This window comes from Corvus moneduloides, chromosome 4, assembly GCF_009650955.1.
Source record: "Corvus moneduloides isolate bCorMon1 chromosome 4, bCorMon1.pri, whole genome shotgun sequence".
Taxonomy (NCBI): domain Eukaryota; kingdom Metazoa; phylum Chordata; class Aves; order Passeriformes; family Corvidae; genus Corvus; species Corvus moneduloides.
In genome coordinates this window covers 18,222,206-18,247,119 of record NC_045479.1, presented here as the reverse complement: position 1 = coordinate 18,247,119, position 24,914 = coordinate 18,222,206, and the positions used below count along the sequence as shown (strand labels likewise).

The window sequence follows — 24,914 nt, the reverse complement described above, 5'->3', positions numbered from 1 at the left end:
ACAAAGATGAGAACAAAACCCTGATACATCTGAAGTCAGGAGGAAACTTCAGCTAACTGTGCTCTGGAGCCCAGGAACACAGTGCACTTGTAGTAGCATGCACCTCTATGGATCTGAACACCTGCCACCAAGCTGGTTTGGCTCCCTTGCCCTCAGACATCGTTACCTCAGATCATCCACTGAATGATCCAGTAAAAATGAGACATTTTAAAGACTTGTTCTTGAATATTTAATTTTAATAGAAACCAAGTCTTGTAATACATAGTTATCTACCTGCTTCAAGATTACTTTTTGTTTCCTTGCCAGAAAGAGTATTTATTGATTTAAGTGCTTACTGTAAGCTTACTGGGTTTTCCTTATGGCACAAAGCTGTAACATAGCATTGTTTTAATAAGAAAACCCCTGGAATCTGAAGTTTCAAAAACTAAGAGAAACATTTTTATGTGCCATTTCAAATGACATTTAAAAGAAAGATATAGTTCCAGAAGTATGCCTGTTCAGAGTAGCACAGAGATGATCAATGGGCTAATCTAAGTTGCTATCCAAATATTTTACACCAGTGAACTATGCTGATATTTAAAGAAGACACTGCTCTTTCTCTGAGACTGAAACTTCTTATCCTGGGTTTCATAATACAAGTCTAATGTCTTTTGCTACAATTTTAGATGGAATTGAAGGGGTCATAATTACCTTGGAAAGTTCATCAGTGTAGGGACATGACACAGATGGAAATACTTTGGGACACTTCTCACAGCAAAGGAGCTTCCCTCCATTCTGACACACAGCACACCAATCTTCATTGGGATCATCCTCTTTTCTGCCCTCCCCAGCGTGGGAGGATCCCATCCATCCTGTTTTCCCAGTGAATGTGTTCTCCTGCAGTACCCCTGGCTGGTCATCTGTGCTGTCTGGTGCATCTGTTCTTAGCACAGCTTCATCAAAAGTGGAGTTGTGATTGGTATCCAGCAGCAATGAAGTGAGTATGGACTGCAGGAAGAAACAAAGGAAGCCAGGTTACAATATTTATGTGAATTTACATGACCTTAACAACGTGCAAACTGACCTGAGTAAGAGATTTACATGCAAGCAGCCATACAACTTGCAACGTGCATGCAGAAATTACTACCACACTATAACACAGGCAAATGAACACAATAAATTAGCTACAAAAGGCTATTTACTGCTCCCCTAATAAAAAAATAAGCTCTAATGGCCCAAGAATCTAGCAACCTTGCTTCTGGATATTCCCACACAATGACTGGAAACACTTCCCAGCAGCACCTGACAATGTCATCTCTGCAAGTTATTTCTAGACTTCCCAGGTTTTAAATGCATAAAAGCAGTCTGATCACACCAGTTAATTTAACTGGAAGTAGGGCTAGTTTCATTTTGAATCTCACCTCTTCATTTTATTCAGCTTGTTAGTTTTTCCCTGAAAAAGTTCACACCAGAATACAAGTAAATTATTTTAGTCCCCATAAATACAAAATATGCTCCAAAGAGAAAGGAGATCGTTCTAGCTATAAATATTACAGTCCAAGGCAGGGATTCCTCCTCCATCTCTTGCTTCATTACAAAAATTGGGAAATCAAAGCTCCCGTTGTGGTGGGCTTTTGCCCGAAGGCGCCTGGATGTGAACAAAGGCCATTTTCCACAACAGACAGCCCCGCAGTGTCTCAAAATAAGGTCAGAGGTGGTGGTGTCTGGGCCTCTAAGCACAGCCAGAGTCCTGTCTGGGAGAAACCCTGTGACATTTGTGAGTTTGGAGGTGGTACCCCACCATCAGCCACAAGTGACTGGACAGGAATGGTGGCCATTTTCCAGGGGAAACAAAACTCATTCCCCCACTGTCTTGCTGTAAGGTGAGAGGTAGCATCCGGGCCTCTAAGGGCAGCCCGAGTCCTAGCTGCTGGCAGCTTTGGCCTGGGAGAAATCCTGCCATGTTCATGATTCTAGGAGGCGGCACCCCGTTTGGGCCATATGCAAACGCATATGGATGCAAACGGTGGCCGTTTTCCATGGGAAAAAACCTTCATTCCCCCGCTGTCTTGGGCTCAGGTCAGAGGTGGCATCTGGGGCTCCAGGGTAGCCTGAGTCCTAGTTGCTGGCAGCTTTGTGCTGGGAGAAATCCTGCGACGTTTGTGATTTTAGTGGGCTGGGTTGGCTCGTTCTCAGAACATCACAGCAGTGGTGGCACCCCTTCTTTACTATTCCTAAGCCAAACTCTTCAGATAAATGCAAAGATAGAAGACTGGGTTGCCACTACTTAGGCAGGCCCCTCTTTGCACAAATTATGGTCCAGTTAGTGTTAAAAGAATTGTTAACAAGTCTTCAAGAAAAATTCCCAAACGCCTCATTCACTCCTTTTCTGCTAATAACAAAGTCAAAGCTGATGCTCTAAACCAAACTAGAAGCACTGCAGAAGCTAGTATGCAGAGGTATTTTACCACCCACAATACTTCTCGCTCCATGGATGTGTTAGCAGTGATCACAACCCAGAGTTAGCTGCAGCTCTCGCAGAAACACATACAGCAGCCTTGAGGGTGCAACCACTGCCTGTTCCCGGCAAGCTTGGGAAACTACTCATGGGAAATTGGGTGGCTTGGGGTTGGTTCTTTTTTTAAGAAAAATAGATGTTCTTTTTAGGAAAAGGGACCATCTGCAAACAAACGAGTTCCTCTGAATTCAAAGGAACAACACATTGAGTAAGGTTATGGACAATTGTTCACTGGTATCAAGCCCTCTCCCCCAAACAAACAATGCTGGAGGACTGGTAACAATAGATCAGGACAAGGCTGAGGAACTGAACAGCTTTTTTACCTGTCTTCAATGGCAGCTCTCTTCCCACAGCCCTCAAAGTGGATGGGCAGCAGGATGGGGACTGGGAAAGCAAAGAGTTTTTACCCTGAAGAAGTACAAACCAGGTTTGCTTGCCTCAGGGGACCGGACCTCTAGAAACAGAAAGAGGAGAAGGCAGTGGTTATTGCTGAGCCAACAGGAATGACTTCTTAAGTCCCACACACAGGACAGTGAGTATTTCCCATGGCTGCAACACTCTGGTGCAATGCTTTCCAGAAACAGGGAGCTTTTCATCACTCTTCCCAGCAAAATCTGGTATTGCAGACTTTGCACCCGGATATTCCAACAAAATGCCAAATCGGCTTTTCCAGGACAATTCATTATACCCTTGGACTTCTTGGGAAGCCAGTGCAAGGGAAACACACCAGCCCTATGACTGGAAACCACAGTATTTCATATTCTCGTCTACAGTCGTGGATTTTGTTTAGTCCTCCAGGGATTACTTCTCCAGTGTTTAATATGGCAGCCCCATAACTTCTGAGATCATTGTCTCATGGATGATGTGCTTGGAGAGAAATGAACCAGAAAGCTTTGCACAGAACTTCAGCATTTTTCATCACATGTGATCTCACAGACACCACTGCATCTTAAAATCCTTTGTATTCCTTTTTCTGCAGGAAATTTCTAAAGGATTCAACTTTCTGGAGCCACAACAGGCCGTGCAGAAGAACCACTGCTTCAGGGGCCCTCTGCATTGTTGTTACATTGCAGTTACATTTCATACTTGACCAGGAAAAAAGGCCAACAAGTTTGTTATCACTGCTTATGAATATCCATCTTATATTCTTCTGACTAGACATCCTACTGGCAGCACTTCACTGCAAACATTTTGGATCAGAACCAAAATATTTTTTTCTTGGCAAGGGGATGATTGAACTGTCCCACCACAAACCTCTGCAGAAATTTTAAAAACACCTCAGAGCAACAAGTATTGTGATGTGAAAATTATGCCAATCCCAAACAGTTGTGTAGCCTGGATGGGATATTCCTACTTCACACTCAGGATTTCCTGTGATCTACAGAGGCAGGGCTATTGTCCCGTGAAAACCTGCAGTTTGGTGAGAAGGAGAGGTAGAGACTACTACGTGCTATGTTAGAATCACCACACAAAGTATTGCCAAAGGTATTGTAGAGGTTACATCTCCAAAACTGCTTTCAGTAGCGGGGTGACCTTGCAAGACAGAGGATTTCATCTTGGCACAGTACAGGGGATACTTCTGAGTCTCTCAGAAGAAAAGGTGTGAAACATTTTGTTGTGGTTTGACGCTGGCCCAACGCCAGGCACCCGCAAGAGTCGCTCGCTCACCCTCCTTTGCCACAGCTGGGCAGAGGAGAGAGGGAAAAAAATTAACGAAGGCTTCATTAGTTGAGGTGAGCACCGAGAGAAAAACACTTCAAGGGCAAAACAGGCTTAACTTAAAGTTACAAAGTGAATTCATTGCTAACAGAATCAGAGGAGGATAATGAGAAGTAAAATAAGCCTGTAAAACACCTTTTCCCCCCAGCCCCTCCCTCCTTCCCACCGACAGTGCAGGGAGACAGGGTACGGGGGTTTGGTCAGTCCATCACCAAGATTTCCTTCCGCTGCTCTGGGAGAGGAGTCTTCCGTGGGAGGGATCCCACAGCCTCACAGGGGGAGACAGTTCTCTGTGAACTTCCCTGGCGTGGGTCCCCTCTCAGGAGCAGCAGCCCCACCGCCCCTGCTGCAGCGTGAGCCCCTCCCACGGGCACACAGCCCCCCAAACTGCTGCACCGTGGCTCTCTCTTTCCTCGGGGTGCAGTGCTCCAAGGACAGGCTGCTCCCGCCTAGAAGCAAGGGCCCTCTCTCTCCAGCGGGTCTTCCACTGGATCACAGCCTCCTCCAGGCATCCACCTGCTCCGGCACGGACACCTCCCCCACGGGCTGCGGGTGGATCTCTGCATCCCCCGTGGATCCCCATGGGCTGCGGGTGGATCTCTGCATCCCCCGTGGATCCCCAGGGCTGCGGGTGGATCTCTGCATCCCCCGTGGATCCCCATGGGCTACGGGTGGATCTCTGCATCCCCCGTGGATCCCCAGGGCTGCGGGTGGATCTCTGCATCCCCCGTGGATCCCCATGGGTTGCAGGTGGATCTCTGCATCCCCCGTGGATCCCCATGGGCTGCAGGGGCACAGCTGCTTCACCATGGGCTGCACCACGGCTTGCAGGGGAACCTCAGCTCTGGCGCCTGGAGCACCTCCTCCCCCTCCTTCTCCACTGACCTTGGTGTTTCCATGTTGTTTTCCTCACATGTTCTCACCTCCTCCTCTTCTCTGACTGGAATCCAAAACTGTGTGACTTCGTTTTGATTTTCTTCTTAAATATGTCATCACAGAGGCATTACCAACCTCTCTAATTGGCCCAGCCTTGGCCAGCAGCATGTCCACCTTCAGAGCCATCAGAGACTGGCTATGCTGGATATGGTGGAAACTTCCAGGAGCTTCTCACAGGAGCCCCCTCTGTGGCCCCCCGCTACCAAAAACCAGGCCGTGCAAAACCAATACGTTTGCCACAGAAGAAAAACTTCCTAGAAGCTGAGAAGAAAGACAAAACGCACTCCTGAGGGTGAAAGAGATAGTTAAAGATGGCTTTTCTCAGTGTCAGCCTAAAAAGTGTACTAAATCTAAAGCAGGACTGTTCCAAATAATTCCCCCACAGTCCAGGAGAGAGAGAAACCCCATGCATTGAGGTGTCAGTAGTCAAAAAAGATAGCAAAACTGAACTCTAGTCCAGGATACCTCCCATTATTTCACCAGCTGTTTTAAGAGACTATCTTTTATTACTCATGCTTTTTATGGGGGTCCCTTTTTTTTTTTAGAAGCCTTGTTGAGCGCATGTTTGCTTTCAAAATGCTGAAGGCTGTTTTTGAAATGGCTGCTCTAAATTGTCTAAGGCAGAACAGAATATAGCTGCCTTCTGTTGGAGGGGTGAGCAGCTTTAAGAGGCTCATATTTCTCTTAATGCAGCTGGACAGGCTTTCTTTCAGCAGAAACAGACTTTAAAAAGTGTTTGCTGCTATATCATCTCATTTTATACTCAGAGATTGCTTCCCAAAAAGTATAAAGCAGTAGGCTTTATAATCTAGAAGGAAAAGGCTAAAACTCCGGGGTGTAAAAGCATTTAACACCAATACTGAGTATTTGGGAGGTTTCCCTTTGGCATGCTCAAATGAAAGGATGAGAAGCAATGGGCACAAACTGAAATATAGGAAATTCCAATGAAACATAAGAAAAAGCTTTTTTACCACAATAGCGGCCAGACACTTGAACAGGATGCCCAGGCTTGTGGAGTCTCCATCCTTGGAGATATTCAAAACCTCACTAGAAATGGCCCTTTGCAACCTGCTTCAGGACTGGAGACTTCCAGAGGTGCCTTCACACCCCTTGGTGGTCCTGCAGTGCTGGGGTGACAAAGGTCAGCCTGGCCCCAGGCAGCCAGATGTCCCAGACTCACTTCTCAGGAAATTTTATGAGGCATTGACAGACACCGGCCTTTTCAGAACATTCCTGTGACAGATGCTAGACAAGGGCTGAAACCAAAGTTAGCCCCAGGACAGCACGCTGGTAACACCTTGTGTAGGTCTTTGATGCAGCTGTTTTGGCTCGTTTAATTCCACCTTCAAGATGAGTCAAAGCTGGAAGTTTGGATGAATTCTAGACTAGGATGTCTCTGAAGACCAAAAGAAAATGCTGAATGCTTTATGATCTCCTTCTGTCAGCCAGTAGAGGGAGGAAAGAGAGAGAAAATGGAAAGTCGTTTTTGATTCTCTGAGGCTGAACAGCAATTCTCTTATCATATAGGCACCAGGACTTCACAGCCCCAGGGCCACACTTCTTCCATCAGAGCTACTGTAATGGCTAAAACCACATGGTATTTGAGCATCCTGCGATGCAGCTGATGTCAAGGACTGAATCCAGCTGTAATCTGTCCTGGCAGCTGACCTATCACCCTGGAAAACTGGACTCGGCACAGTTTTCCATACACCCAGAGCTGCATTTGTTGTATTGAGGTCTGTGTTTTGTTTAAAGCTTTTTCCCCCTAACAAGACTGTAAAATGATCAAGTGTGCCCCAGCCATTCACAAGGATTTTCTCTGACACAAAGAGAGAGAAAGCACACTCAGGTGTTTACTTCCAGCAACTACCCCTGGACTGAAAAGGGAGAAGATCAGCCCCTCACCCCAAATTTTCATTGCTTTCAACATTTGATGGCAGAGGGAAGGAATACTGTTCTGAAGCCCTACCACTCGGCAAAGTGAGGACCTCATGAGTGGTTTGCTCATGTGTGACACTGAAACAACTTAACCTCACAAAAGCTAAGTTTGCAGGGCCTGCTCCAGCATAATGCATCACTTCTAACACCGTTGCATCTGTTTGCTGCTTTTTTTATGTAACAGTGGACTACAAATGATTCATTCAGTGCTGAAAATTATTGATGGACAAATACAGGACATTAAGTTATAGTCCAATCTAAAATTAGATCATCCTTGTCTGTGTCCAGTTTCAAACACAGTTATCCACTTGGCCCTGGCCTGAGTAAGCCCCAAGGTGAACAGGATCCAGGCTGCACTGCTGCTCCAAAGCTGCTGTGTCATGAAAATGGCACAAACTGCACCAGGCATCTCCAATAGTCCCTGCTCCACTCCAGAACTCCATCTTGGTAGTTTTAATAGAGTTCTGCTCAAAATAATATTTCTAGAAGTGCCTAAATGGTGTTGCATCCCAAGTGCAATTTTCAGAGCTGAATGTATGGCGCATAAAAGCTACTCCATCAGCCCTCAGTGACACAGAGTCTTCTACAAGTAACTGCCTCAGGAACAGCCCTTTGGAAAAATTTTGCTAAGGCTTGAGCCTGGCTTTTGATTGAGATGCCTGTGGAACTTCTGTCTGAGGTCTGTAACTTGCCGTGCGCACTTAGTTACTTCTACATAACCTTTTCTAGATGTGAAAAAGGTACACCTTCTCCAAGTCTTTTGGTAGAAGAATGGGAAAGAAAAACATGACAGAGATTCTCTCTCCTTATTTCTTTATTTTAACGTGTCCCCATTGCTGAATTTCATGGCAAAGCAATAAACATGTTGTGCGCAGTTAAGAAACTGCAGCACAATCAAGGATGGAGGGTGTTCTTCTCAGATTCATACAAATCCTTAAAGGAACACCGGGAGGTGTCCACGCGGTGGCAGCAGAGGAGGAAAATGAGGAAACAGCTACAGGAAGCCCAAAGACAAACATAAATAACCCGAGCTGAACCATTTCTTAGTTAAGGGCACACCTAAAAGCATGCACCTTCAAAATTAGGGCTGTGATCCAATGTGCCGAGCATCTGTGGCTGCCCAAACCCAGCCGGAAGACTGAGGCCTAACACCACTGCAATAAACAAGCACATCTTCACCGGGCACTACTTCGGAGGGAAGCTGCCCTAAAGAGGGAAAGCAGATGCCTAAGTCTGCAGAACACCATGTCACCAGCCATAAAAACACATTTACTGAGAGGGTGGTGAGGCACTGGAACAGGCTGCCCAGGGAAGCTGTGGATGCCCCATCCCTGGAAGCGTTCAAGGCCAGGTTGGATGGGGTTTTGAGCAACCTGGTCTAGTGTGAGAGAAAGGACGCGTGCTGAGATCTCCACCCACGCCTGCGTGCGGGCAGAGAAATCGGTGTCCCCTCTGGGACTCTGCCCTTTATTCCCCAAGAGGCACCACCCTCTTACACCCCAGGCCCTCCCACCATCCATAGTCCGATTGGCTTGTCAGGATGTCATCTCTAGGGGACAGGTTCTCGTCACTGGGGTGATTCACTGGTCTCGGTCCTAGCAGGAGGTGGTATTTATTCCCTTATGCTAAGGAGACATGACTGGCACAGACCCTCTTCTAGACCTTTCCCTCGTTACCAACTTGCATACCCCCCCCACATCCTAACACTGATACAGAAAATGCTCCTAACGCTACTTCCCCTTAGCAATTGTTAATCAACGAATTTCCTAACAATTAGCAATCAACTGACAAAACCATTAATAACCCATAAGTGGTTAACTAATTAACAATTAACAGGGAACCCTTAACCATTCTCTCGGCTACGAAAACCAACTCAAGTCAGTTCAATTATAACATAGTGGAAGGTGTCCCTGCCCATGGCAGAGGGTGTGGAACAAGATGGAGCTTTAAGGTTCCCTCCCAAACCGTTCTATGACTGATTTTCCTTCCTGTGCCTCACAGATCCTCCCGACACCCAGCAGCACCTGGAAGTGGGGCACAAATTTCAGCTGGAAGCTGAGCAGCAAGAGCAGGCAAAGGGCAGCAAGGACTGCCAGGATTTCCTTCTGTACCCAGAGGTGCAGACACAGTGAGATGTGCAGCCTGCCCCATACATCAGCAGTGTGGCATTTGCCCCTAAGGAGTCTCTGCTATTGCTTCTAACTCTGGGAAATAAAAATCTCAACTTTAGGAAAACCTGCAGCTCACTTGCCTTTGGTCAAGTGGGTTGGAAGAGCAGATGGGAAAATAAATGTGCAGGGACCTGCTTGGGTTCACAGCCTTGTGTGGAGACCACAAGACAAGGATGGTTCAGGTTGAACCCAAACCGTCCAGCATCCTCCACACAACAAGCTGGCACAACAGCTATTCCCCAGCTCCTCACCACATGCATGCACACACTCATCTTCTCTCTCCCAGGAAAACTCTTTCAGCTGTCACAGGTCAGGAATAAAGAAAAATGAGCTTAATAAAAACGGAGGTGGACAAGAAAAACCCTCAAGCAAGTAAATCATGGTTTTCTAGACAGCGAAATATGTGGTATAATTGAGTCTGTTGTATCTTTTAAAAAGTTATCATCTCTGCTTTCCCTCTTGCAAGCTGGGTGAGTGTATTCTTCCTTCTGCTTCACCACTCAGAAAAGCCCCAGCAGACAAACCAGGCCTCCAGCAGTCCCCAGATTTCTAACTGGTGCTGGGCCAGGTGGATATTTCCAGCCAGGTCACCTGCGAGCAGATCTCCCAAGGAGTTACAAGGGAGGAGCAGCATACAGCATATACTTCTGCTAACTTCTTGGGGGAAAAGAATGTACTGAATTCCATCTGAGCTAGAGAAGGGAGTGATAGAGTGAGGAGCTCCTCAGGCTTTTCACAGGAGCTGTATTTCCTGAGCAACTGCTGGGAGAGGAGAGGGACATTTACAAAGGAATTCAGGCCGGGAGCCTGCCATTATGATTTGCTGTGGTGAGCAGACACCTACCCACAACACAGTGATTTCCAGACTCAAACTCAAAGTGCTTACATCTGGCACAATTCCACCTGGCTGGTCAGAGGCAGCAGCAAGGGTGACCCATCACCCTCGTACTTAACTGGGGGTGATACAGGGTGATAGCATTTCTGTAAGATGCCTTAGGACAAGGAAGTGAAAAGAGCTGGAGCTTCAATCTATCTGTGCTTTGGAACCACCTGGGAGAAGCACAACAAGGCTGGACATAGCTTAGGACAGGATAAGTCCATTAACATCCATATCACTAAGCGCTCTGAATTTTAAAAAGCATTTTGAATGGAAGAAAAGCCTGTTCCTCCCAGCTCTGCTGAAGCCCCAGCTGATTTCTACCTTATATAATCACCCTTTTCAATAGACTGGATGTAAGTTAGTATTTACTAAGCCAGAAACCACTATTGTCTCCAAAACTGCACACTGAAATTATTTATGCTTCCCTTGACATGCATGAATTTCAGGACCTGCTAGTCAGCAATAGATTTTTGCTGGGTTTTTTACAGAAATATGGCATTTAATAGGTCCATTCAGGACTAGCAGCCAAGCAACAGTGAGTTTCTCTTGAGCAGGCAGGCCCAGCTAATTTTGAAATTAATTGCTCTGTGAAGGAAGCATAGCACTTCCCAGATCACAGAAATGGTTTACTGGCCCAAGTCTCATATAAAATAGTCTCTTGGTGAGAAGCTGAACAGTTTTAAAAGGTGTCAGAGAAACCATTAGGTGATAAAAATTCACAGAGCAATTTTGCCAGAGAAAAAGCATAACTAAAAAGGGTATAGTTTCTCTCCCAGACCTTCTCGTGAGTCAGCTGCATTCAAAGAGATGTGCCACAGCTAGAGACGAGCTAAAGGCAATTAAAAAGTTTGGCTGCCTGTGTCAAACCTTCAGCTTGTACTCATGCACTTAAATCAGAAAAGCAGCAATTACATAAAGAGTGCCACTAAATTAAAGGAGAGCCAGCATAGATCAAACCCTGTATGGGTCTTGAGAAGGAAATAGCAACTGATCCTTGTTGGTGTGAGTGCATTCATTCTGCATCCAAAAAAACCATACATACAAAACTGGCTCTTGCAAGGAAATGTAGATGCTAAAACACAGCTTCCAGCCAGCACAGGCTATTCTGCTTCAAGGATATGCTGATATGCTGATCTGCTTTTGAGTTTGTAAGGTTTTAGTTATGCCAAATGTTACAGATTCTTCTTGGAGACCTCTCAGTCCATATACAAATGTGACAGGCTACTTAGAGCGTGAAAAGGAAGAAATCTGAGCCCCAACATTAAGCATAAGCTATACTGGGGAAAAAAGTAATCAGAATTTTGTGCCACTCAATCCAGCACTAGCTAGAATTTAAAAAACCCCTGCTTATAAAACCAGTAGCTTGTAGTTTCTTGCTAAGCTACTTTGAAGCAAAGAGAAAGAAGGCCACCAAGAGAGAAAAAATGAATCAGGAGAACATCTCCACTGCAATTAAGCAGCACATCCCTCATTGTTAGGACAATCAACTTCATGCAGCAACTGCAAAGAGAAGGACATTTCTGGCAGCATCAGGACAGCTATTGAGAAATTATGATGAGAAGCCTATTTGGGATTTCATAGTCCCATTTCTTGTGCCATAAAAAAGTCACATGCAGCATTCAAGCAAATCTAACTGATGCCAGGCAGAAGCCCTTCTTCTCTCTCACAACTTTAGTATACAACCTCCAGAGCCCATGGACCCAGAAAGCCAGATGAGCTTGAACTGCAGCTTGGGCTGGTGCAGGATTTGGGGGTCAGGAGAACCTTCTCCTGATTTTGAATCCCTGTGTTGACACTGCAGTCACATGGCATACAAGAGGTACAGCTGGTGCAGTAAACACTTAAACACTTCCTGTGCCCTCTTTAAGCCAAAAAACATCAGTGCTGTGCGACTTGTGCGTGAGGGATTTCTGAAGGGATGAATGAGGAATAACATTGGTGTGTGGTAGAGCTGCTGTCCTGCAGTGAAGAGCTATTCTAGGAAAAAAAAAAAAAAGAAAAGAAGAAAAAAAAGGAGTAATGCTGTGTAGATTAATGTATGATCTACCCTTGCTTCAAACAAGTCTAGAACTAGAGAAAAGAGCTCATTAGAGTCCACACTTATGGGAATTACTTGATGGGGACAGGAGAAAGAAGGGTTTCTTTTAAGCAACAAAGACACTAGTATGTGGTACGTCTAATAAATCAAAAGTTACCCACATGATCTCTTAATTATTGCACCGGAGTGACCTGGTGTAAGGGCAGGCTGCAGTTCTTCAGCCATTCAGCAGCAGATGGTTGCCAGTATGCACCTCTCCTTCCCCCCAACATACATGCCTCCTTCTTCAGTATTGCAGTGCCTCTTCCTTCAAAAGATGTAAATAATTCTTGGTTCTGCTGTTCCCTTTCCCTCAGGGGTATATTTAGAATATAAGAGCCAGACTCACTTGTTAAAAGGTGGAGAGGGAAAACTGCTCTGCACAAAGTGCTGCACCTCACCCTGGATTGTGTGGGATTCTTCTCTTACCAAATGCCTCTGTATCAAACAGATGGCCCAAAAGGGGACCACGCAACAGATCTTCAGGGACAAAATAAAACAGCAGATACTCTACATGCATTTCGATTCTAGCTCTGCACTGGAAGTCCAAATTATTTGACGTGATGACACTTTCCTTGTCAGGTCAGTAGTTACACCCCTTGTACCTGGCTGCCCATTTCTAGGTGAGAAAAGGAAAAATGTTCGGAGGAGTACTAATTGCTGTCCTTCAGCTTTGCCAGAAGCTTTCCTAATGCTCTTCCTCCAGTGAAATTTAAGGTATAAAGTCCCCTGTGGATGGCCAGGGGATTCTGTTACCACCACAAGCACGATCAGGAGCCTGGTTTCACCCTGCAGCTCTGTCCATCTCCCAAGGCACGCACAGGACCATGTCTAGGATGAGGCTGTCACTTCACTGGGCAGCACATCCTCTTCCCAGGTGTAAGAAGTGGTGACTGGCCCACCAGGAGCCCTGAGAACAGGTTTTCTTCTGCCTAGCTCCTTGCCACCAGGAGCAGGCATGGCAACCCATCCTGCCCCCGCTTTCTGGAAGGTTTCAGTCAGGATGTTATTCCCCTAATGCCACACACATTTTCACAACAGGAGCCCTCCCTGGTCTGTGATACAGCACTAAATTACAAACACTAAGCTGCTCTATTTGCACAGCTGAAGACACACTGGGGAGATCACATCTTTAAGCCAAAACCCCAACACATTTGTTGTCATGATGGCAGAGCAGTTTTTTAAAGCTGGTTATATCACGACAAGTCAGTCATCAGCAACAGCAGCCTGACAAAATACTGCAATTTACAGCCCTGCTGGTTCAGGGGAACTATTATTTTTGTGAGGATTGACTGATGTTTTCTGAATTGTGCTAGAATATGAGGTTTTCTTTCCAAAAGCAGCATAAGATGGGGATAGGGGAAAGAAGGGTTTCTTTTAAGCAACAAAGACACTAGTATGTGGTACGTCTAATAAATCAAAAGTTACCCACATGATCTCTTAATTATTGCACCAGAGTGACCTGGTGTAAGGGCAGGCTGCAGTTCTTCAGCCATTCAGCAGCAGATGGTTGCCAGGTTCACTTGGTTACGTGACATCGCATTGCTTCATCACATACACTCCTATGTTTATATTTAAATATTTAAGTGGACTATGATAAGCAGCACAGGGATGGAAAAGAGCTTACTAACTTCTGTTTAAAGAATGGAAGTGTATGTAGTGAAATTGAAACCAGAGGAGATGGATGCAGGCAGAGGTTTCCTGTCTTGTAATTCGTTGACACATGCTGATAGGGCTGGGCATTAAAATCCTTCACAAATACACTTCACTTCCAGGTCTAGCTTTTAGCTACCAGTTCACAGGAAACTTTAAGTCAGATACCACCCTCCCCTAAGAAGGTAAATCTAAACCCTTCTACATAAAACAGAAAAAACAACCTTTTGGCAACTGGAATCATGTCAGTATGGCCTCCCTAATGTGGGAGACAAGACTAAGCGCTTGGCATAGATAAACCTCTCTGAAACCTGAAGGCATATTTACAGTGGATAAGCCATCACACCAAGTTCCAGATCACTTCCTTTCCAGCAAGATAACACTGCAGCAGAGCAGTCCATCTTAGCTCCCCGTGCTGCTGCAGCAGCTACCTGCCCTCTGGTAAATCAGGTTAGCCCAGAGGAACAGGGCTACCAATTCTGCTTTGACAGATCAGCACCACTTGTGTACAGGACTCGACACTAGCCATGCACCCAGATGCTGAAGGACAGTATTTCCTGGGCACCTTTCAGGAACTGAAGGGATATCAGCACTAAAGCACCACAAGGTTTACTGCAGTAAAAAGATGATTTCTGAAACAGGGTGCTCAAGTCTGGACTTCCAAAGAGGGAGGGTATGGAGGGAAGTGACCCGATTCACAAACCTTTACCCAGTACTCATGACCACCTCTGTATTAAGGGAAAATGCGCAAAAGCCCCAGACCATAATACTTGCCATGCCTGTCAAACAAACAGATGTGTGGCCACCAAGAGCCTCCCTGAAAAAGGAAAAGAAGGCCAGAGTTTGGCACAGGGGCTAGTCAGACAGGACAGAGACCAGGTCTGAGCCAGCTGCACTCAGACATGTACATCCCACATCTCCTGGCAGAAGGTCAGGGTGGTACAGCTCTCTTCAATTTGCAGACGGATGGAGAAGTTTCTCCTCCCCAGACACTGAGGTGTCCCAAGGAGACACTGGCACTGGTATCTGACCATGCTGCTGAGCAGCAGGGGTGGCATGGGCCACAGGCCCTGGGCATTGAGATATCATGAGAGTGATCTCATCTCCCTTGAGTTCATTGCCCGTTGCGTAGCCTCCAGCTTGGCTTTGCCTGTACCGAACTTTCCCAGCTTCCCAACAGAAGAGACAGCCTGGCTTCCAGGTGAAAAACGTTTCACACACTGCAGGCAACATTTAGGGAGCAGGAGAAATCTCTCTTGGCAGTGCTCCCAATGTGAGCTGTCACTGACCTCAATCAGTCACAGGTGCTCTTCTGTGTCAGAGCAACCCATACTTACTGCCAGCTCCTGTCTCTCGCCATCCTGTTAAGCATCTCACAGCAATGTTTGCTTCCTCCCCACCACCTGCAAGCAGGTTGGTGCCACAGGACGGCCTATGTTGGAAAGCAAATTCCCTTCAACCCCAGGTACAGCTTTCCTGCTCTTACTTCTGTCAGCCCACTGCTTTTCTTGCTTCTTAGCTCACTTCCTCATCTCTCCATCCCACCAAATATCCCACATCAACACAGCAGAACAGATGAGACAGAGCTTTAATAATGTATACATTCCCTTGCTGTACTTGCTGGATGCCTGAGAGCACTGTTTTAATGAGTCAGAACAGGCTTTCTCCGAATACCACTGTTTGGGACCACAGCACTGTCAAACTGAACATATTTTGAAGGCTGTTTCGAAGAAGATGAGAGATGAGACCCTCCAAAGAGACATGGGTCTGGGGACTTGGGGGAAGACACTTTCCTCAGGCAAGTTTGACCCAGGACTTCACTCTTTCAGTGCAGAAGCCTCCTATCAGTGCATGCAGTTAGACAGTTCTTTGAAGAGCTGTGGAATTTTCCAAGAGGACATGATAAAATCCATGTGCTTTACAGCCCCCTTATTCACGTGCTCTGTGCTCATGGACTGGCTCTGTTTAGATCACATTTCCCCACTGCTTAATGTTTGTCTTCAGTTCTCCTTTCCTTCCTCCAAGTCTTGCCCCAAGTTGTGCACAGAAAACTGGAAGGAGTAACTTCTCTCAGCTCTGTCCAACCTTTGCACCATATATATATATATATATATATATATATATATATTATCTGCTGCAGCAAAATATTCCTCTAACAGGAATATCCTGGGGTTTAGACAAAGGGTACGGGCAACTTAAAAGCTTTCTTTTAAATTTCAGCTCCTGCCATCTCAGACATTAATTTACTCCCAGCACGGAGGTGCATATTATGTTAGTGATGTGCATACCAGTCTTTATGGAGAAAAAAAAAAACCAGCTCTCTTGGGACATGCCTGCTTATTTCTGGCTCATTAACTTTAATGGTCACAGTACAGCTCTGACAGCTTGGGAAGACAGGTATAGGTGATCTTTGCTGCTCTCTAGATCATGTCTAGCCTACACTTGTACCTTAAAGTCACATTCCTAACCCTCACATTGTGTTTTAACCAGATAATAGGAAGCAAGCCTGCCCAAAGGCTTGCTGTTCATTTCACTCAGCATCACACACAAGCACCAGGCCCCTTGTCTGACTGTTATTATGATCATTAACCCTGGCACAGCTGAATGTGGTGGCACTTCAAATGGTACCTGGTACAATGAGTTTCTGCAGCTCCAGGGGTGCCGGGCCACCTCCAGGAGGAAACCCACCCAAACCAGTGTGTGCACACAGCTTTCACAAGCAGGGGGTTGACATCCTTCACATTTGACAATAAGTACTTTTTTCCCCAGAACTGTTCTGTCTGACACTGAGCAAGGAAGAAGGAAAACAGATAACATTTTCTTCTCTCTAAACACCCCCATAATTCAGACAACAGGAAGAGTCAACATTTCACTTTTAACATCTGCTGCCAAACAACACTCATGCTTCAACACTTACAGCGTGACATCGCAGGGGCACTTTTGGGAATACCAGTGAGGTCCCAGTGCTCTTTGTGCTGTGCTGACAGAGAACATTGTGCTCTAAAGTTTTGCTGCTGTTATGATCAGCACAGGAAGTCCTGAGGCAAGTCAGTCACTCACCTTCTCGGGCAGCAGACCCCAACATAGGTGGAGCCTACATCAAATCTACAGATCCTGATGAAGCATTCTAGACCTATGCCACCACCACTGGGGTATCCCATAAAACGCAGATGAAGGGTCAAGAGAAGCATATGGTACCTCAGCCTAATATTATTAACCAGGTACACATTAAAGTTCATACTCCATCTCTGCTGCCACCACTGTCAGCAGCACAGGACGCTACACAGGAAGGTTTAAGCTGCCAGAGGGCAGCTCTGGATAGATGTAGGCCTGTGGGAAACAGTAAGCCCATCTGTTTGCCAGGGTTGGCAAGATGGCTTAGAAATATCCCTTGTCTGGAGGCTAGCAGGATGTGTACAGGCTGGCAACATGTCCTGGGTAAACAGCTCTTCACAGATTCTTCAGGGAGCCACGTTCTGCAGGTAAGAATAACTTCCTGACTCTTTCCAGTCAAAATGGTATTTATAAAGTGTTTCCATTACAATAAATCTTCATTTTCCAAAATTAGTTTGCCAAAGCGTTTCCAACCATCTCAAGTAACAACAGCAAATTAAACAGCACATAAAAATCCTGTATCCCACACCCACCAGCTTTCACTGATCACAAGAGGCACAAGAAAGGAAAGGAACAAAACTGGAAGCAAAGAACATTTACTCTCCTCAGAAACTAGTAAAGAAGAGGATGAATCTGGGGAGGAAATAAAGTTTAACAAAATAAATCCACTAAAATCTTATCATTGGTAGAGCTGGTTCAGAGAAATCTACTGAGAATATTAAGGGCTGAGGTACAACACGTGCCCCTACTTCCCCTCTTTTGGTAGCACTCTGGGTTGTGTCATGGGAACTGACCTTTTTATAATGGGCTCCCTCTACCCCTTCTGTGTGCCCCAGGAAAAGGCACAATCATCTAATAAGAACAGCCAAGCTCTCAAGCAAAAGTTAGCACAGATGGCTTAAGCCATTTATTTTTCTGCTTCCCGTTTAGAGTGTCGGGTTCCAGACAGTGGTTATTAATTAATCAGAGGTCAGTTCCATGCTGAGACCAATCGTCCCTCCCAATAAGCACCTGTTTTAAACAAACGCAAGCCAACCCAAAAACAACTTTAAATAATCAGTTATTCCTCAGGGATGTTTCTGTACTTGATTTGGTGGCAGTGCAAACTGCAGAGATATGAGGACTACCACCTGTGTGGAGTGCCTGGAGTGAGCACTGAATTAACTCACTGCAGTTTTGGATACATCAGAGCATGGAAGAGTATCTTGAAATGATCTCAGATGGTAGCTTAAGGCAAAGCACATTCAGCAAATAAACATTTTTATAACAGCAGCGCTGCTTTGTGGCTGTCATGGTGTAACCCCAGCTGGCCACCAAGCCCCACACAGCCGCTCGCTCGCTTCCCCACCAGCAGGATCAGGGACAGAATTGGAGGAGTAAAAGTGAGAAAACTTGTGGGTTGAGATAAAGACAGTTTAATGGATAAAACAAATGCCATGCACACAGGCAAAGCGAAACAGGGAATTAATTCACCATTTCTCATGGGCAGGCAGGTGTTCAGTTATCCCAGGGCAGCAGGGCTCCATCCTGGGTAACAGCTACTTGGGAAGACAAACATCACCACTTCAAACATTCTCTCCACTTCCTCCTCCTTTCCACAGCTTTATATGCTGAGCATGATGCCATAAGGTATGGGATATCCCTTGGGTCAGTTAGGATCAGCTGTCCTGGCTGTGTCCCGTCACAACTCCTTGTGCTCCCCCAGCCTCCCCACCAGCAGGGAGGTGTGAGAAGCAGAAAAGGCCTTGGCTCTGGGCAAGCCCTGCTCAGCAGTAACAAAACCATCTCTATTACCAACACCCTTTCCAGCACAAATCCAAAACACAGCCCCTTACTAGCTACTGAGAAGAAAATTAACTCTTCCCCAGCCAAAAGAAGCACAGTGGCATATGTGAATGGAAAAGGTCCCTCCAAATTTTCAGAGCTAGGAAATGTGCATGTGCACATGAAAAAGCAAACAGATCTCTGCTGGTAGCGCTGCAAGTCTGATGCATTTTAATAGGAGAAATGTAATTGCTGCGCTTTACTTCTGAAGCCCAAGACAGTTGCCCAAGCAGATGTGCTCCTTCACACAGCAGTGAGGAGCACAGGTAACACAGAAGAAAAGGGGATGGGGGGAGATTAGCCGTGGCTCAAATTGCTAGAAAGGCAAGTTTGCTTCCACAAAACAGAAGAGACAGACTGGACACATCTTTCCAAGCTCCAGCTTTCTCTGAGGGATCAAAGTACTGATTTGCTTAGTAGTGCCAGGGCAGCTCTGCTTTTCACAGAGAAAGCTGTCCACCCGTGTCACCAGCTGTGCCCCTGCCTGGGAAACAGGAGAGTGAGGGAGGTTTCCTTTAGGCTTTAAACTCTGAGCCCAATTAACTGCGTGGGTCCCTGGCTGTGTGGCAGAGGTGGAGGCTGGGGAGGTGAGCAGCAGTAACAGCAGCACCTGGCAGTGTTATTGCCTAACTGGGGGAAGAAACAGAAGAGCACTTACAGAAGCAATAACAGACTGAGCATGGGGACAAGGGATTCTGGTTTTGTAGAGCAGAATGCAAAGGGGCAGATAGACAGACAGAGCTAAGACAGTATCTCATTTTTACAGGTTTGTACTGGGAAACGAGTACAGTAATTAGATCACTGCTTATGCATTCAATCATCAACACTCAAGATCTCAAACAGATCTCTTCTATTAATGGCCATTTCTCTTCAGAACAGATGCATTTAATTCTGTAATAGAACAGCCACACTTTAGGCTCTACTTCTCCATCCTCACCCTAAAATTGTAACAGACTTACCAGATGATGTTTTCTGAGTAGAACAAGTTGAGAGAAAACCTTTCATGGCTGCTGCAGCCCTGTGAAGGAAGGTCACTGTCACTGCTGAACCTCAAGGTTTTATGGCACAGACAGGAGTGTCACCACAGAAGTTGCCTGCAAAAAAGACCAGAATGGGATGTGAACCTTTTTCTCTTGAGGGATGTAAGGCACAGTCTTTCAAAGTGCAGTGTCAGAAAATATTTCCCTCTTTAAAAACCTTTTAACACAAAATCCTTATGTCATTCAGCTTTGAGCTCATGCATTAGGCTGCAGACATGGCCAGAAGAGAACTGGCTGTATTGTTACCAGAAGGGTGGCTTTCCTCAAACAGACAAATAGTTACAGACACCCACTCTAACCACTACAAGTCACTAGTGGCAAATTCTCCCTGCCTGGACTACTCTGGTCAGAAGAGATCCCTGCCCTGACGGGCAGCCCCTCCCTCAGACTCCGTTGTGCAAGACACCATGCAATGCTCACAAGACTGCAGGACATCCACATCCTCTGCAGAATAAGTCACTTGGAGTGTCTCACATAACTGAGAGCTGGCACTGAAGAACCTTCTACTCATAAGTGCTTTAACAGTTTCAATTCCCAGTCTGTGCTTTTTCTTCTCTGTATAGAGGATACTTGCACAGCTTCACTTTCCCCACAATATGCTACATCATCAAGCCAACAGTTCTTTAGTCAGGTAGGTACCTCCTCACACTCAGCAGAGCTGTAGGAGAAGCTTCCCCCTTCCCTGGCCCCCTCTCTTTGACATGCTGCCTTGTCTTTGGCACACAGCTTTGGACATATGCTGCAATTTGTCCTCCTGCAAGTTAAAGTCTGGGAAAGAGCATCCTACACACACTCACATAGTTCCAAGACACAGCCATGCCCCGATTAGGACCTTATATCCAACAAGTTTGATTGCAAAAGTATTTCTAGGAAGGGAGGGTATTAGGCTAGCTGACATAACTCCAAGTGTTATCAGAAATCCCTCCCGGAGCATGGAAGTGTGCCATATAAAAATCCCTTGTCTGTCAGCAAAAACCACTTGGTTAAGCTCCTCCATTCCTCTCGCCCCAGCCTTAATGTGAGATCTCTCTCACCTAGTAACTCTTTGGTTAGTCCAAATCCTTTATGCACCATCAGTTGGCCATGACAATTAGACAGATTTCCTTCAGTCCAGAAAGTTCACAACTTCAAGGTGAACAGTGGATTTTAATGGGGCTATAAGTCTCCGGTGGCAGCTGCAGCACAAAGCAAAGAACAAAGTCACAATGCTGCATATTTAACAATTGGCTCTTACTTCCTAGGGATAGCTATCAAAATGTGAGCTAAGGCAAAAGGGATCGTAATGCCCTTTAAAGAGAAAAGAAAAAAAAAAAATCAAAGACGGGATACTGGTCCAAATCTATTTTGGTCATATTATTCATTATTTCTGAAGTTAACCTTTCACATGGTTTAGAAGTCTATGGTATTGCCACATGAATGAAAATTTATCTCTTACCCTAACTAGGCGCGATAAGGGAGGAAGAAAGGGAAACGGATGAAAGCGGCAGAAGATTTTTAGTGACATAGTTTAGCATTGCTATTGTTAGCCCCTCCGTTCTGCCATGCTCAGGCCTCTGATGTGCTCTGTGGTGAGAGCTTTGCCCAGATGTGCCAGGTTTGTCTGCTGTTTGCTGGGAGCAGCATACTGGCACCCACCAGCTTTCCTAACTCTCTTTGAGGAGCTTGCCCAGTGTTCTAACATGCACTGAAGCACCCATGGATTCATTAAAAGCCACGCCACAGATGTTTGCAGAGTTTCACAGGGGAGTTACAAGAGCCAGAAGAACTTGGGTGCTCACCTTGTGGCATTTGTGTCTCTCAGGGGTATCCCAGTGGCTGCATGATTCCTTCCCAAGCTGGAAGGATAACATCTATGTCAAGCTCATCTCCTCAGGAATTTTTGGGGCATTGATAGGTTTTGTCCTGGGAAGAATAAGAATGTAAAGCATTAAATTCAGTTTTAATATTAAGTTTCAAAAGGACTTTCACCAGGTACTAGGACAATTCCTATATATGACCCTAATGGAAACACACAGATCACAGTTAAGACAGTCTGAAGAGCAAAACCTTAAAATACTCATTTTAAAAGTTCATCGGGGGGGGGGGGGGGGGGGAAATGTGTTCAATTAGATAGCAAATCAATTAGAAAAATGATCACAATCCTATGCTACCAGGCCAGGCCTTGTTCATTATAATCCTACAAAACTCAAACTCACTTTAGCCTTGTTTACAGCTTCAGCATTGTGCCATTACTGCATCTCCACTGATAGGTACTTCCCCTGTTATGCACACTAAATTGTTTTCTGGTTACTTTCTGACTCTGAATTTTCCAGGCTCTTTCTACCTTGTCATAACATCATTCTAAAGTTCTATCTCGTTCTGATGCTAAAGCCTAATTCTATGTTTTCGTTTCTGGAAAAAGTAATTTAATTTAGAGACAGGCACCCACAAACTTCTGTTATTCACCAGCTCTAGAGAAGGAGGGGGGAAATAAAGGAGAAAACAGGCTGTTTCAATATGTTGGCACATAAATAGACATTGGAATCTAGTTTAATATACCCAGCCTTGAAAAAGTGCCAGCCATAACAAATGCTATTACATAGCAGTGAGTCTGTGTGCTGGAAGATGCTCCAGGGAGCTGTCTGTGAGACTCCTGTTCAGGCAAAACTTTGACTGATGGCCCCATTTCTGATAGTATTTTCCTCTGTACCGCATGTAAATAGTTATGATAGCTAAACTGCTATTCTCAAGCTAGTATATATCAATAGATATACTTCTAGAGTTTTTTGTGTGCTTTTACAAATAAGCTCTTGGAGGAAGATAGTTGTGGAGTGCTCCAAGAGCTCCTTAGCATATCCTCTATCTTTCCCCTCTCCTGTCCTTTCACTCCCAAATCAGTTAATTGACATGCTAAACTGTAGATTTGGTGGGTGTTTTCTTACTGAAAAAGATATTCCTAGCATGTTCCATTACCCTAATAGTCTTCAGCAGGAAGCATTACTACTGCATTCGGTAACAAAAGAGTGTTCTTGTCCAAGTGTCAGGGAAAAAACAGCTTCTTCCCCTTATCTGAGAGCTACAATGAACACGCACATAGCCCTCAACTACACCCAGGCAGAAGAGCCTCTTCTCTAGAGCAGTAGCCATCAGCACTGCTGATGTTAACAGGATGAGGGTCTACACAGAATACTTGCTATCCAAAAACCTTCTCCAGAGGCATCACAGGTTTGAAAGTTTTTGGAGAAACACATACACTAAAATTCACCTGCAGTACTCGCAAAGGCTGGTGGTGGATTTCTCCACCACACTTTGTCTACCAGAAAATCAGCGTGGAGACCTGCAGAGATGAAGTTCTTCTGCATAACATCTGCAAACACAATAAATTAAACCCATACAAAGGGAGAATAAAGAGGGATGAGGGAAGGGAAGGAAAAAAACCCCCAGTGAAATGCTGGGAGGAGATGCTGGGAGAAGGAACACCTTCAGCATACCCAAGAAAACCTCTGCAAGATCAAGTTTCTGGAGTTTTTCCCCGCTCTTTTCTTGTTACTTCCCCCTTCCCCATTTACCTTTTGCACCAACAAGTTCCAGTTAATTCCCTTTGTTTCCAGTTGCTGCTTGACGCAGCACTTTTTTCCCCTTTCTCCTTTCCCCCTACACTGTGAACAGACTCTTTAAAACAGGAAACAAAAAGCATTTCCTCCACGTATTTTGAAATGGACTTACTTTGATGTGCTCCTTCTGCCTGCCTCACTGCGTTTCCAACAAGATTTTACTTAATTGCACAGCATCCTGCACACATGCAGACAGAGAGGCCCCCAGAAACTTTCACTTTCCAGCAAGCAGCATTCAAGTTCTCACTTTCTTTTTAATTTAGCTTTCTTTTAATCTGTGGATTGCATTTATAGACCACTGTCTCAGTGATGGGATTGCACCTCAGCAGGGTCAAGATGAGGAAAATGCAGCCTTCTGCGTGGTAGTTAGTACATTTTCTGGCGTGAAGATTCACACTCCGATCCCTCAGTGGCTCAGAGTCACCCATTCCACCCCCAAGAGGCAAATCATGTACCACCATTGTCTCAGAGGATATGGAGGATGCAGGCTCACCTTTGAAAATGAAGCTGACAATACAGAAAGTCACAAGTCACTTCTACGGACAAGTGTCCCTCAGGGGGTGCCCAGACATCACAGCTTATTTCTCTGTAGTCTCTTTTACTGTTCTCTGAGGCCCTAAGGGGCTCTTCTCCTGCTGGATCAATGCAGCACACTGACACAGGGATTAAGGTCTTCAGCCAAGCTTACAGCATGGGCTCCGCAGCTTGGCTTAAGGCTGCCAACACATCAGAGCCGTGCAGCTGGGGCTTTCTGAAACTGGCCCGAGTGAAAGCGGGAAATTTCTAGGACTGAGTGTGCTCAGCTGGATCATTTGTTGTTACCTCGATCTTTTCTTCCTTTCTGACTCTCTTCATAAATCCCAAGAAACTCCTCTTGGCAGTTCAGTGATGATGTTATTGACGGATACTTTACAACAGTATTTGCCATGCCCTTCAGAGACAGAGTATCCAAGAGCAGTCTGTGCTTCCCATGTAACGTGATGAGGAAGGAGTAGATATAAATCCCTGGGGCTCTTCTAGCTCCACTTCTGATGGACATTCTGTGGATAAATGTGCACTGCAGTGATAAAAGCATTAAGACAAGACAGTAAGAGCTTTCCACAAAACCTGGCAGTTCTGCCCATGATTGAAGAGAATCTAGCAGGTCAATAAAGCTGGTGACAAATGGTTTTCCAATATTTAGTTTACTTTTCTTATTTTTTAAACCCATTGCTCCCCTGCCCCAGTATTTACTGGACCTGGTAGAAGCCTGAAGATCCTGATGTCGCTAGCAAGAGCACAGTTATTCACTGGAAAGGCCAAAATGGTAAAAAGCTTAACCTACACAAGTCATCTCTCTCTCTATACATACGAATATTTAAAACCTGTTCCCATCAGTTGGATCATTTCTTAGGGTTCAGTGTTCAAGCTGGTACAAGCCTGCAGGAGCTGTGTATATGTGTATATGATCACAAGGCAGCCCTGTTGCCTTA

The 24,914-nt window shown here is 45.5% G+C and overlaps 1 long non-coding RNA gene across 1 annotated transcript; it reads right to left on the bottom strand.

The window, feature by feature from the left end:
• Window positions 1-318: 318 nt before the first annotated feature.
• LOC116443262 lies at window positions 319-24,493 on the bottom strand. The gene is made up of 6 exons (XR_004239795.1): window positions 23,936-24,493; window positions 21,628-21,751; window positions 20,884-21,024; window positions 19,769-19,903; window positions 2,821-2,951; window positions 319-987 (listed from the first exon to the last, which is right to left on the bottom strand). It is a non-coding gene; the product is annotated as an uncharacterized LOC116443262 (long non-coding RNA).
• Between the last annotated feature and the right edge of the window lie 421 nt (window positions 24,494-24,914).